This window comes from Hipposideros armiger, unplaced genomic scaffold, assembly GCF_001890085.2.
Source record: "Hipposideros armiger isolate ML-2016 unplaced genomic scaffold, ASM189008v1 scaffold_682, whole genome shotgun sequence".
NCBI classification, from domain to species: domain Eukaryota; kingdom Metazoa; phylum Chordata; class Mammalia; order Chiroptera; family Hipposideridae; genus Hipposideros; species Hipposideros armiger.
The window spans coordinates 188,098-200,428 of record NW_017732032.1 but is presented as its reverse complement, the minus strand read 5'-3'; the positions used below and the strand labels follow the sequence as shown (position 1 = coordinate 200,428).

The window sequence follows — 12,331 nt, the reverse complement described above, 5'->3', positions numbered from 1 at the left end:
CCCGTGCGCCCTCCCCACCCTCCGCTGCCTCCCCGCCCGAGGGGCTCCGCGCAGCAGGGCCGCGTCCCGGTTCAGCGCGGGAGGGGCCCGGGGCAGCCCCCGCGGCGCGTCATGTCCCCACTCACCCGACCCCCAAGGCCAACGACGGGGTGGCGCGGGGAGAGGTGGCGGCGCTTTCGCGGGGAGACACTGCGCGCCAGCCTAGGAACACGAGGACGAAGAATTCCAGGCTACACCCAGTCCCCTCCCCTCCCCGCGCTCCCCTCCCCCGGCCCGCCGCTCACGCCCTCCCTTCCCCTGTCCTCCTCCGGGGAGGCCCAGAGATGAATAAAGAAATGGCCCCGATTTTCCAAACAAAAAGTAAAGAGTTCTCCCAGGGGGCGTCGGGCGGACCCCGCTTAGAGCCGAGTCCCCCCAGAGGCGGAAAGGAGGAGGCTGAAGACTGCGTGCGCCCCGGCTCTTGCCAGGCTCAGGTGGTGGCGCGCACTGGCTGTTGCGGAGAGGGGGTGGGGAGCGAAGACGCTCGAACGTGGAAATCACGCCTCCTCTCAAGTAAGAGCCATTTAAAATATCCCCAACACTGCAGCTTCCGCGGGACCACGGAGTCCGGGAGTGCGTCTGGGGCACGTCCACCCAGAAGGCGCCTGTGGAGAATCTTCCTTCCGGCCCTCATTTAGGGTCGCTCCAGAGTGCATTGGGGTTGGGCAGTTCTGCGTGCCCCTCAACCTCTTCACCCCGTCCCCCAGTACTAAAAGTGCTGATAATGATGGTCAGTCGATGGAGCAGCCTGTCGCCAGGGATCCGCTGCTCCCGGACTTCGGGCTCTCCGCCCTTCCTCCTCCTCCTCTTCCCCCTTCTCCTCCTCCTCTCCCTCCCCCCTCCCCCTCCTGCTCCTCCTCCTCCTCCTCCTCCTCCCCTCCCCCCTCTGTCGTCATAGGCGGGTCTGGGGGACCTGGTGCGGCGGGGCTGGAGCGGGCGCCCCTGCGGGTGTGGAGTGTTTGTGAACAGCTGGTCAGGGAGTCAGTAGCTTTACTCCCCTTCTATGCTCCACCCCACCCTCTCCTCAAATGCATGGGAGTGGGGGACACCTTATCTCAGACCTGGAGAGATACTGGTCTCTGAGCGTGCGGAGCCGCAGGGGGCGCGGGGGAGCCCGGGGGGCGCCGACTGCTCAGCAAAGTTGGGCGTGTACGTGTGCGCGCCAGCCTTGAGAGATCAGACAGCCACTGTGGTTCCCCTCGCACTCCCCCTCCAGAGAATTCCCCGAGAAGGCGGGCGCCGGCTTCGGGCCGGGGATAGACCTGCGGCGGCGGCGGGAACGGCCACGCACAGGTACAATTTAGCGCGTTTCGTTGCGCGCTCCAAGCCTCGGGGTCCATCCATTGCAAAGCAGAATTAGCCGGTTCTCATAGTCTGGGCCACTGAGGCGCTCTGTCGGACCATGGGGGTGGGGATCGGGGCGTAGTGAGGGGGTCCCCAGGCTTCGTGCCCTCGGCTTTACCATCCCACGCCTCCGGTCACTCTTGTTTGGCCTCCTAGTGCCAGGGGTCAAGAGAGAGGCGGCCTGAATGGAGGCGCGGTCCCTGGAGGGTGGCCCGCACTACTGAGGATGGGCATGCATATTAATCAAAGCTGAAGGGAGCTGGAATGGGGCGAGGAGGAAGAGGAGAAGGAGGGGGAGGAGGAAAAGAGGGGAAGAAGGGAGGGAGAGGGAAATGGGTGGGAGACGCGACTCAGGGAGGTATTTCCCTAATGTTCCTATCCCAGATTCCCCAATGCCAAGCAGCCCTGCACTTCTCAAACTGAACTTGGGAACTTGCACGTTGGAAATAGGAAGTCGTGGGCTGGGAAATCCTCCTCTTTTGGTTTCTCTCCTCCCTTCCCCCACACCAGACCCTTCTTCCTACATTCCCTCAGCAAAACCTGCAACTGCTGCTCTGCCTAGCCCGGGGGTGCACCCGCTCTGCTCTGCCTGCGCTCCCTAGGTCCTTCTGTCCATCTCTACTCTCGTTCACTTTCTCTGCTCACCCTCGCTATTCCCCATACTGCTCACTGCTTCCAGAGGCTCCCCCTGGGCGCCTAGGTGCACCAGCAGCTTCCACCCGACACCTGCCCCCCCTCCATATTGCCTGCCCCCGGAGGTACATATTGGGAGGGGCTAGAAATTCCCCTGCAACACTCCACTTGTGCCCTTCCCCCAGCATTTAATTTCTGCTTGCGGAGATGCCGCCGCTCTGCAGCGCTTTGCTGATTCACCATGATCGCGGAGGGAAAAGCCTCATTGACTTGTGGCCCTGCAAGCGGTGAGGCGAGCGCGAGTGGCTGCGAAGGCACACGCTTTGGGAAACCACCCACCACTACGTAGTCAAGGTGCTAAATGGCAGGGTGGATGCCCTGCTTGGCTCTTCGCGGGCCAGACAGAAAGACCCACGGGGCGGGGTTGGGGGGGGTGCGGTGGCAGTGGGAAATACTGCGAACCCAGTCCTTTGCGGCTGAGCGGGTGGCAGCTGGTGGGTGGGCACTTCTCAGGAGGCCTAAAGTCGGTCTCTGTGCCTGGAGTGAGCAGAGCTGTTTCATGTGCCACGATGCCAGCGTAGGGACAGAAGTAAGAGAAGGGAACCCAGCCCACAGGTCTCTTTGGGAGCCTTTAACATTTCGGCGAAGCTCTTTGCATTCTGAAGTCTTTGTCCCTCCAAATGGTTCCCTCCTAAGCTTGGTTCTCTCTCACCCCTAGAATTTCTGGCCCTTTAATGTTAGTCCTCACGCAGGCTGAGCACAGGCGTCCCCTCTCTCTGCTCCCGGTCTGAATCTTAGAGCTAAAGAAACCCAGCACTGCTCAGCGGGCCGGGGTGGGAGTGCTGTCCTCCCACACGGAAAGGGCCCTTCCTTTGAGACCTAGGCATTTGCCTCTAGTCCTTCCAACTCTTCCTAATTGTCCTTATGTATGTTTGGGGAACTTCCACACTTCTGCTTGAATTCAGAGACACAGCTCGACCTGAGAGTTGAGCTTTCTGCCACATTTTCTTGTGGGCAATCACGTTAGTATTGTCTAAATTGAGTTGTAGCAAGAGAGAGAGAGGAGAGAGGAAGACATGGACTCCTTATGATGATGATTTTTCTTCTGTTTTGATTCAGACCTTCAGGGGAGCATTGCCGCCACCCAAGCCCTGGGTTTGCATTTGGGGCAATGACCTTGGGAACAGGGCTTCCATGGGTACATTCGGAAATGATCCCTTTTTTTCTGATTAAAAATAATACATATTAATTGTAGCACATTTAGAAAATAACGAAAAAGAAGGAAACAAAAAGACACCCGTATCCCTGTATTCCCACCACCTCTCAAAGGTAACTGCTGTTAATAATGTACTGTACACATAGACAACACAATATAGAGATTACGGCTATCGGTTCCATAGGCATTAAGTTGAACCCTTGCTCTACTACTTACTATGCTGTGTTGGATGAGTAACGTAACCTCCTTATTCTATAGTCTTTTCTTCCGGAAAATGGCAATAATCCTAGTACCAACCCCATAAATTTGCAGCGAGGATTAAATAGGGCAAGAGATGCAAGGCACTTACAACACGGCCTGGACTATCACAAACGCCTAGTAAATGCTATTTATTATAATTATAGCCTTTTTGGAATCTGTGTGTGTGAAAAAGAAAGTCAGGCCCTGCCATCCAGAAGTGGGCCTGGTATTTTCAGCTCGGAGCTTCCCTCATACTCACAACTAAGCTTTGGTGCTCTCCTGTTGATTAAAGACCTTTCCCCACAACACTCATGTCAGATAAGGTCATTCTATAACTGATGGAGCCAGACAAAATCACGACCGCTGCATAATCATGTCTGAACACAGACAGAACATGAACCTTCTTGAAGCCGCAAAAATGACCAAACATGGTCCTATCCTGGCTAATATGAGCAACTATTGTGAGTTTTTAAAAAACAAATGACAGCTTTTGCCTTGGTCTAGTCTTTTCTCTCTCTAGTTAAAGATTTATTAAGGCACCCAATCATAAAACTTCCCCTACTTCCTGACAGCAGTCAATCCAGAGTAAGCCCCATTGTCTTAAACCTGTCTCAGAATCACTTAACCCAAGCTCCAATCCTATGATAAGTCCTTTCTAACACTTTCTTATTGAGATGCCCCTCGGCTCTCTATGGTGCAGGTTCTCCCTCACTGCAATGAAAAATAAACCCAGCTTGTTCAACTACTGGTGTGTTCCTGGTGGTCTTTGGCAGGAAGGCTTTGACAATGTATATCAAATGTTTATACACTTTTTTTCCCTAAAATCAAGGATCACAATAAACGTTGTGTTGGGTAACCATTTTTTCCCCCATGAAATAGATCATGAGCATTTTCCCATGACAATTAATATTGCCATAAAACATTTTAATAGCTGCGTAGAATTGCATCATATGGCTGAAAATGTATTTAACTTATATCATATTGTTGGACATTTAGATTTTTTTGAATATTGATATTATAAATAACACTGACATGAACATTCTATACATAAATCTGTGACTGTATCCTTATTTTCTTAGGGTCAAATAGCCATCACTACATTTTAAATAGACTGCTCCTAACAGATGCCTTTCTAGTTATTGTTCAGTTGTAAGGGACAAAGGCGTTCCTTCACAGGGATTAAATTTGTTGATAAAATAAATGAAGTAGTCCCACTTGAGGGCATTTCTATCATCTGTTGTATTTGGAATCAGTCTCTTGGCTCAGTCTTGCTCAGAGATGCCAGAGAGATTGATCATGGTGTTGAGGGAGTGGGGACTTTGAAAAAAGCTTATTTGGTTTGATAAGGTTAGAAACAAGGGTCTACTTTTGTCTAGCAAGTGTGTCAAGCCAAGCATTAGCTTTTGATAATCGCATCCCCATTTTCTGCCTGAGAAACAACAAAATATTTTCAGGCATATAACTTAAAGTGAAACATGTCTATGTCAATCATGAAATCACTATGTATAGCAGGATCGTGCAAAAGATATTTGGGCGGCTGGAATTGAAGGTGGCACTTAATATAGCATGTTTATCATTACTCTATACTCTCCTGATCTCAATAACACTGAAATATGTCTAAGTGCTGGGTGTTTCTGCCATTGTAAAAGATCCGGATAAGGCTCCTTGGAGCGTGGAAACACATGCAGGGAAGGCCAAAGTAGAACAAGGTTTATCCGTTCAGTGTGGGGAAGCTCCCTGGCAAACAACAGCATTGCCTTGAATGGGGATATCTCCATGAAATATCTACTGGGACTCAGCCCTGTTTTGACCAAGAAGCTGTTTTATGCAGAGCCACACTATATTCCTGAAGTTTTACCCAAAGGGAGATTACTGAAGATAGTTTAAACTTGCAGTTGAAGAGAGAACACATGTGTGACAAGTCCTAGTAAGGACTTGCTTAAGATAAAGAGACATGCTGCTATGTGTAGATGATCCAACTCAGAAATGTGCTGATTGGATATCTGAGTTTTTCAGGATATTCTGCCAACTCAGTCGCTCTCAATATCATCACAAATTTTTTAGAAGAAGGATCCATCATGACATAAGGAAAAAAAGTAATTAAACCACTTTCCTGAGTAAACATAGAATTCAAGGCTAAGAGAGGGATGTTTCATGTATAGATTTAGGAAGAAACGTTTTAGAATGCACTATCTTGGTGTCTGTGCTCACCATACCACTAGGAGGTTGAGGTCAGGTCCAAATCTTTGCTTTGCTTTTTTCTCTAAACAGAAAGCATGGCTTTGCCTTCCCTCAATCTTTCAAAGTCTTTCCATCATTCAAGGTTCTCTTAAAATCCTAGCTCACATATCTAATATGCTTTCTTTGATGGCCACACCAACATTGATTAATTTAATTTTAGTGAGCAATTTTATTTCACTAATTTCAGTGAAAAAGTTCCTACTGTGGTCGACAACATGGAGAAATTGAGCAAGGGATTCCCTGCTCTTAAGGAATTTGTAGTCTAATAGGATGGAATAAATATACTGAGGATGAAAATATAAACCCAAATGAAAGGCAATGCCAGAGGAAAGGTCACAACAATGTGTGAAAGCTCAAAAAAAGACATACGTAGATGATATCTGGTTTGTCTCTAATCTCAGAATACCTATAGCCGAGAGTTAGCATCTTGCTGTTTTGAGCTTCTTTGTTATCTAATGTCACATATGTGAGATCTATAAATACCTGTATCTATAAATATGATATGTAAATGTTACATATCAGTTTTTTTGATAGCCTTTTGATCACTGGGTTGGGCTGGTGGTGGTCCCCTTCTCTCTTCCCTTGGGATAGCCCTAAAGTTTTGAGCTTGGTGAAGGAAGATGATCACTCCTCATTCTGGGAATTCCTGAGTAATGACACTTTCTTGATATTAAACTAAGTGCAACTGAGATTTTTCATTAAGCTAAACTAGCTTTCCTTCCACTGCATCTAAACAAGGACAGTTTACAGACTGTTTCAGCACCAGGGACAGGGCCACGGAATCCTAGTTACTCCTCCCCCTCCCAGCCCCCATCACTTCTACTTTGGTTTCAGAGAAATTTTAGAGCTAAAGAGGTTATTTAAACTAATATAATCCAGGGGGTTGGAAATCTTTATCTAATGCAGGCCAATCAAAATGGAGATAAGTTTATATAGTGGATCACTAAATCCATGACAATATTTAAAATTGTACCCTATACTTTTATGCCCTTGTGGTATGTTTGTATGGGGACGGGGACATTTAAAGGTATATGTTAGAACTGACTCTAAAATATAATCTCTTGAATTTTAGGAGTAATTGTGCTAAAGACTTACAGGGATGGCTGACAAAGGGGGAAAGAACATTTTTATGTGTTTTATGTGCTAAGTTAAGCCCTAGGCACTTTCACATACCTTAGCCTATGTAATTTGCAAAATCACTCTGTAGGCTATTAAGTATTGTCAAACCCATTTCAAAGAGCACAAAGTGAGGATTAAGGAGATTAAATATCTTGTATAGAGTTACCTGTAATGGAAGTATAAATAGAGCCCAGGCCTATCCAATATCAAAATCCATGTTTTTTGTCAATCATTCTTCTTTTAAGCAGAAAATTGCTTGATCCCTTTTCTAAAATGCCTTGACTGTATATCATAATGTGTCAAAAATATCTTAATCATATAACATAATATGCCATGAATATTATAAAGAATTTAATGCTATTTCTGTATTTGCTATTCATTTAATAGTGTTGTCATCTGGCAGTATTGTAGCCTATCCATTAATCAGCTTTCCAGCATTTGGATTCATTTATGATGTTGGTATTCCTTAGAGTAGATCTGTTGGACCAACAAAAATATTGTTATGGAACCTAAAATGTTTGCTGGTCTATTCCAACCCACTGTTTTTGCAGATGGCAAAACTTGTGTAGTCCTTGCCTGAATTCTACCATGAAAAAAAAATCCCTCAAAATGTTAAAATGGAAAACTGTCAAGTGGTTCCAAAATATAACAGAAAACGCAACCAAATAGACTTTGACCTTATGCCTGTTGAAATTCTTCCATTTTTTAGTGGTTCAACAGTAGCTATTAAACTGCAAAGGGAAAGATTCTTTAATTCTCTTCTTTTACTGTGTAAAGTGAACAGAGACCATTATAATCACCAGATCCATTGTCTTATGTATAAACATGGGGGACATAAGATAGCAGGGGGTTTCCTTTTACAACTCTTAGCTTCAGGGCAGTCTTTCTTTGATGTTTATATATTTAATCTCTTTAAAAATTGTACTTCAGAGCATAACCTAAGAACAAAGCACTTCATCCCTTCTGTTATTAGAGCTGTGTACTTCTTGCTTTGACTTTTAAAAACGACAGAGCTACAAGGCATTCTGTTCCCCATGGCTGATCACTTCCTTCTAGTGAATGGCATTATGTTGGTGAATTAATTAATAGTAAAACCTAATTTACATCTTCACAAATATTAGAATTGTAGGAAAGTTACATCAGGAGGAGGCTTGTAGGAGAGGTTAAATGAGAGAAGAAGAAAAAATCAAAGATTCCCTATTCAGACAAAGCACAGGACTCGGCATTTCTCGGGCTGCTTTGCTTCCACCTTCAGGCATCTTCTAAAGGGGATTATTTTGCACATGGAAAAGTCTGTTCTACCATGGGTGGAAAGGTTTAGCCTCAGGTTAATGCCATTACCTCCTGTAGTGTGTCAAGCAACAGAAACTAAAGTAGTTTGGTTCCTGGCTGAGCCATTAGCAAATACAGTCTTCCATCTAACTCTGTCTCATCACTGTTTTTTCAGATTTCTGTCCATAAAACTGGAATAATACAGATGGTGATGATATCTCCCTGGTAAGGAGAGGTTCAGGTGCAAAACATGGTATTAAATGTAAAGTGCTTTGAAACAATCACTGACATTATTGGGCCTAGCAGTTCCAAGGCACTTTGCTAAATGTGGAGCATGAAGACATGTGAAGACCTTGCCTTTTGGGTGTCCACAGTGCAGTGGACTGAGGCCAACAAGTGAAACAACAAAATTGTGTAATGTGGCAATGACATTGATGCTATGGGACCATTGAGAAGGTTCTCCTAACCCAGCCTGAAAGGCAGAGGCAGGATTTGGAAAATGCTTTGAAACTAACAGTGGCCAGAGGGGAGGGAGGTTCAGGTGAACCTGGGTGAAAAAGGTGAAGGGATTAAGAAGTCAAATTGTTAGTTGTAGAATAGTCATGGGGATGTAAAGTACAGCACAGAGAATACAGTCAACAGTATTGTAATGACTGTGTATGGTGCCACGTGGGTACTAGACTTATCGGGGGGATCACTTCATAAATTATATGAATGTCTAACCACTATGCTGTATACCTAAAATTAATGTACAATAATATTGAATACCACTTGTAATTGAAACATTAAAAAATGATGAGAGAAAAGCTTTCAAGAGGAGTTACAGAGATGCTCTCTGGTTCTCCATTCTTATCCTCTTGGTCTACCATAGAAGTTCACTCTAGGCAATTCCCACATACATTGATGGCTTCCTGCTTCTTTCTGTCTGCTACATTTTCTGGCGTTGTGCAGGCAGGGAAGTGCCAGAAAGCTAACATACCTAGGAGTGACCTCAATTAATGAGGGGCAGGAAAAATAGGTAAATATCCAAATTTCTTTGCGTCCTTGTGGGACAACTCAGAGAAGTATTTCCCACAGGCTCTGAAAGGCTTCCCAGCAGAGTTGACCTCCAGTTGCCCAGTGCAATAAACCACTCAGGAGCACATCCTTCATTGGCTTTTCTCTCTTCTCCATCTACCTTCTCTGCTCCCCAGCTCTGTTTTCTGGGAACCCCCTCCCCAATAAACTATTTACACCCACATCTTCTTTTTTCAGGATCTGTCTTTGGGGGAACCCAACTGAAAACAGATGACATACAGATGGAGTCTCAAAGGTTAGCCGTTAGTGAAGCCTAGTGAATTTAATGGTATGTAAATTATACCTCAGTAAAGCTGTTTGAAAAAAAAAAGAATTAGCCATCCCGCCATGGAAGGAAAGAATACTCCAGGCAGAGGGAAGAACATTTGAAATTATAAGGATGGGACAGAGAGTTTAGCTCTTTGGGGAACTACAAATAGTTCAGGGTGAATAGATGGTAGTTTGGAAAAGCAGATAGGAGCTGGGTTAAAAAGGGATTTATAAGCCCCAATAAAGAGCTGAATGTTTATTCCTAAGGCTACAGGGAGCCATTTCAGGGCTTTAAACAGGGGAGTTTATGGCCAGGTGGCCACACGGAAGGTGGAAAAAAGGAGGGCCAGACTAGAGGCAAAGAGACGAGTCAGGAGGTCATGATAAATATTGGGACAAGAGGAGATCAGGGCCTGAAGCAAGGTAGACCAGTGGGATGAGAGAAAGGGCACGATTGACACATTTTGAGGGAGATAGAAATGGCAGGGCTGACATGGTTGCAGAATGGAGCTAAGATACTGCATCACGCTTTCAGAAAACACAGTATCATTCCAAAGAGCTATGCTAGACCGTGTCCAACCTTAGAGATATTACCATAGTCCACAGAGTTTCTTGTCAGGGTGAAGAAGAAAAGGTAGAGCATGTTAAGCTCTAAGTTATAACAAATGGGGGTTGAATGCAATGGTCTGGACATGAGAGCTGAAGGAATCCACAAGGTGGAGACTGAAAATCCATTAGGTTAAATCCATAATATGGTGACTCATGTGGATTAATAAATGCCCTTGCTCCCAAAGGAAGTGAGTTATATCTTAGGGCCAGTTGCTTAATTGAGATAGCTTTATTTGGAGGAGAAGGAAAAGAGATAAATAAGGAGGTGGGGGAAAGGGAAAATGAAATGTATGGCCTTCATGGGTGAGATCCCCTGGAAGCTTCCCTCTTTGGTTCATTTTAATTCTCTTTATAATGCATACCTGGGGATTTCCCTTCTGATGAGCCTGTAGAACCCATTTCTGAACGTGACCCAAAGCCATACCCTCTACATATAAGGCCTCCATTCCCTGGTAGCAGCTTATACTTCTGTTAGGACACACACACACACACACACACACACACACACACACACACCATGTGCATGCTTTAATTTACAGTTAGAAATTACTCTGAAGAAAATAGGCACCAACATTTTACAATATTAGAAACTTATTCTTTCATTGATACCTATGTGGCGGCACTGTAGATGTGAGACCATTTTAATAAAATATTTTAGTCCTGTTATGAATGATGCAGCTATGAACATTCATGTACACATTTTTGTATGGATATATGTTTTCAATTCTCTTGGATATATACCTAGCAGTGGAATAGCTGGGTCATATGGTAACCCTATGCTTAACACTTTGAGGAACTACTGAATGACCTGTTTTCCAAAGGGCCTGCACCATTTTACATTCCCAGCAGCAATATGTTTTTTTGTTTGCTTGTTTGTTTTAATCATAATATATATTCCAGTCTTTTCTCTACCTATTATTAGATGTTAACTTCACAAAACCTTTGCAATCTCTTTCTTGATTTATCTATCTTTTAAATTCTCCTTTTTGGGTGAAAGGCTTTTTTAAAAAAACATCTTTAAATGTTACTTAAAAATCCCCATAGTATCCTGATAAGAATTAGGATAATGAGACTGTCTAGAAAATACACTAGATTGGACCAGTGTATTACTTAGGTAGATTTGGGAAGCTCATTGTTTGGGGATTCTGAATTTCAGGTTGTGATGTCCACATCTTGCTGTGGAAGCCTTCCACAGGATAACCAATTTGGGGGATTGTTTTAAGCCACGGATCAGCAAAAGATGGAATATGGGGACCACTATGGTGCTCTCTCTTTTTTCACTCAGAAGGGGACAAAAGGGGGGGGGCAAAGGAAGTGAAAGTCTGAGAGAGAGTGTGGGAAGGCCACAACGACATAATGTGCTGACCGTTATTTATAACTTTCACGGTTGCCAGAAGACTAGTGCCTGAGGTACAATAGTGGGTCTGGTTTGGACCCACTTGGAAGCTTGCCCAGTTCACTTCTTCCCCTCTTTCCCATTTAAACTACTCTGCCCAGTTTAGTCCTTCAAGTTCCACCCTGCATTTATCCACCTAATACCCATTACTTGGGCTGGTGGGTGGTGAGGAACATTAGGAAATGGGAAAAAGAAAAATGAGAACATATGTGTTCACAACCCTTCCGCCACTTGTTGTCCGCTCTATTTATTATTAGTCTGTTAGGCATTCTGTTAAATTTACCTCACTTGAAGCATAACTCTTTGGTCCCCTGTAGAACAATAAAGGTGAAATAAGGTGATGACAAAATCCTACAGGAAAGACTATTAACTAATATTATTAAGCGATATTTTCTTAGCAAAAATTCCTTCCACTGTAATATTTCCTTATTCATAGTCCATGGGAGTTTTTAAAGAAAAGAAATACCTTTTTATTTCTCTGGCTTGGTCTCCTGGTACTCATAAAGGAAACTAGGCTATGCTTTAATGGTGCCAAAATAGCACCGGTCAATCCAGTCAATTGGACGATAAAACAACAATCAACCACATTATTTGGCATTATGTAGACAAAACACTTAATTGTTTGAAATATGCACATGCAGATCAGTAATTTTGACATCATATGGGCACAGTCCAAGTCAACATTTAAATCGTAATTTCAAAAATCATTAATTGGAACCATATTAGTGATTATCTCATATATAGGGATTTTTCTCATTTAACAGATGGCTTTGCATCAATCCCATCTTAGAAATTAGTAAACACAGATTTTTCTGACTGTGGAAAAGAAGTAAATACATAAGAAGGGGCCAGAGGCAGAAAGCAACTTAAAGATGACTCTGAAAACTGAGGCAGCG

The 12,331-nt window shown here is 44.4% G+C and overlaps 1 protein-coding gene across 1 annotated transcript in view; it reads right to left on the bottom strand.

Moving 5' to 3' along the window:
* PTCHD1 (patched domain containing 1) overlaps window positions 1-792 on the bottom strand; it is a 56,672-nt gene extending 55,880 nt beyond the window's left edge. Inside the window, exon 1 of the mRNA XM_019626540.1 lies at window positions 126-792. The gene's annotated coding sequence lies outside the window, so the exon portion shown is untranslated. The remainder of the gene's footprint in view (window positions 1-125) is intronic.
* Window positions 793-12,331: the final 11,539 nt, after the last annotated feature.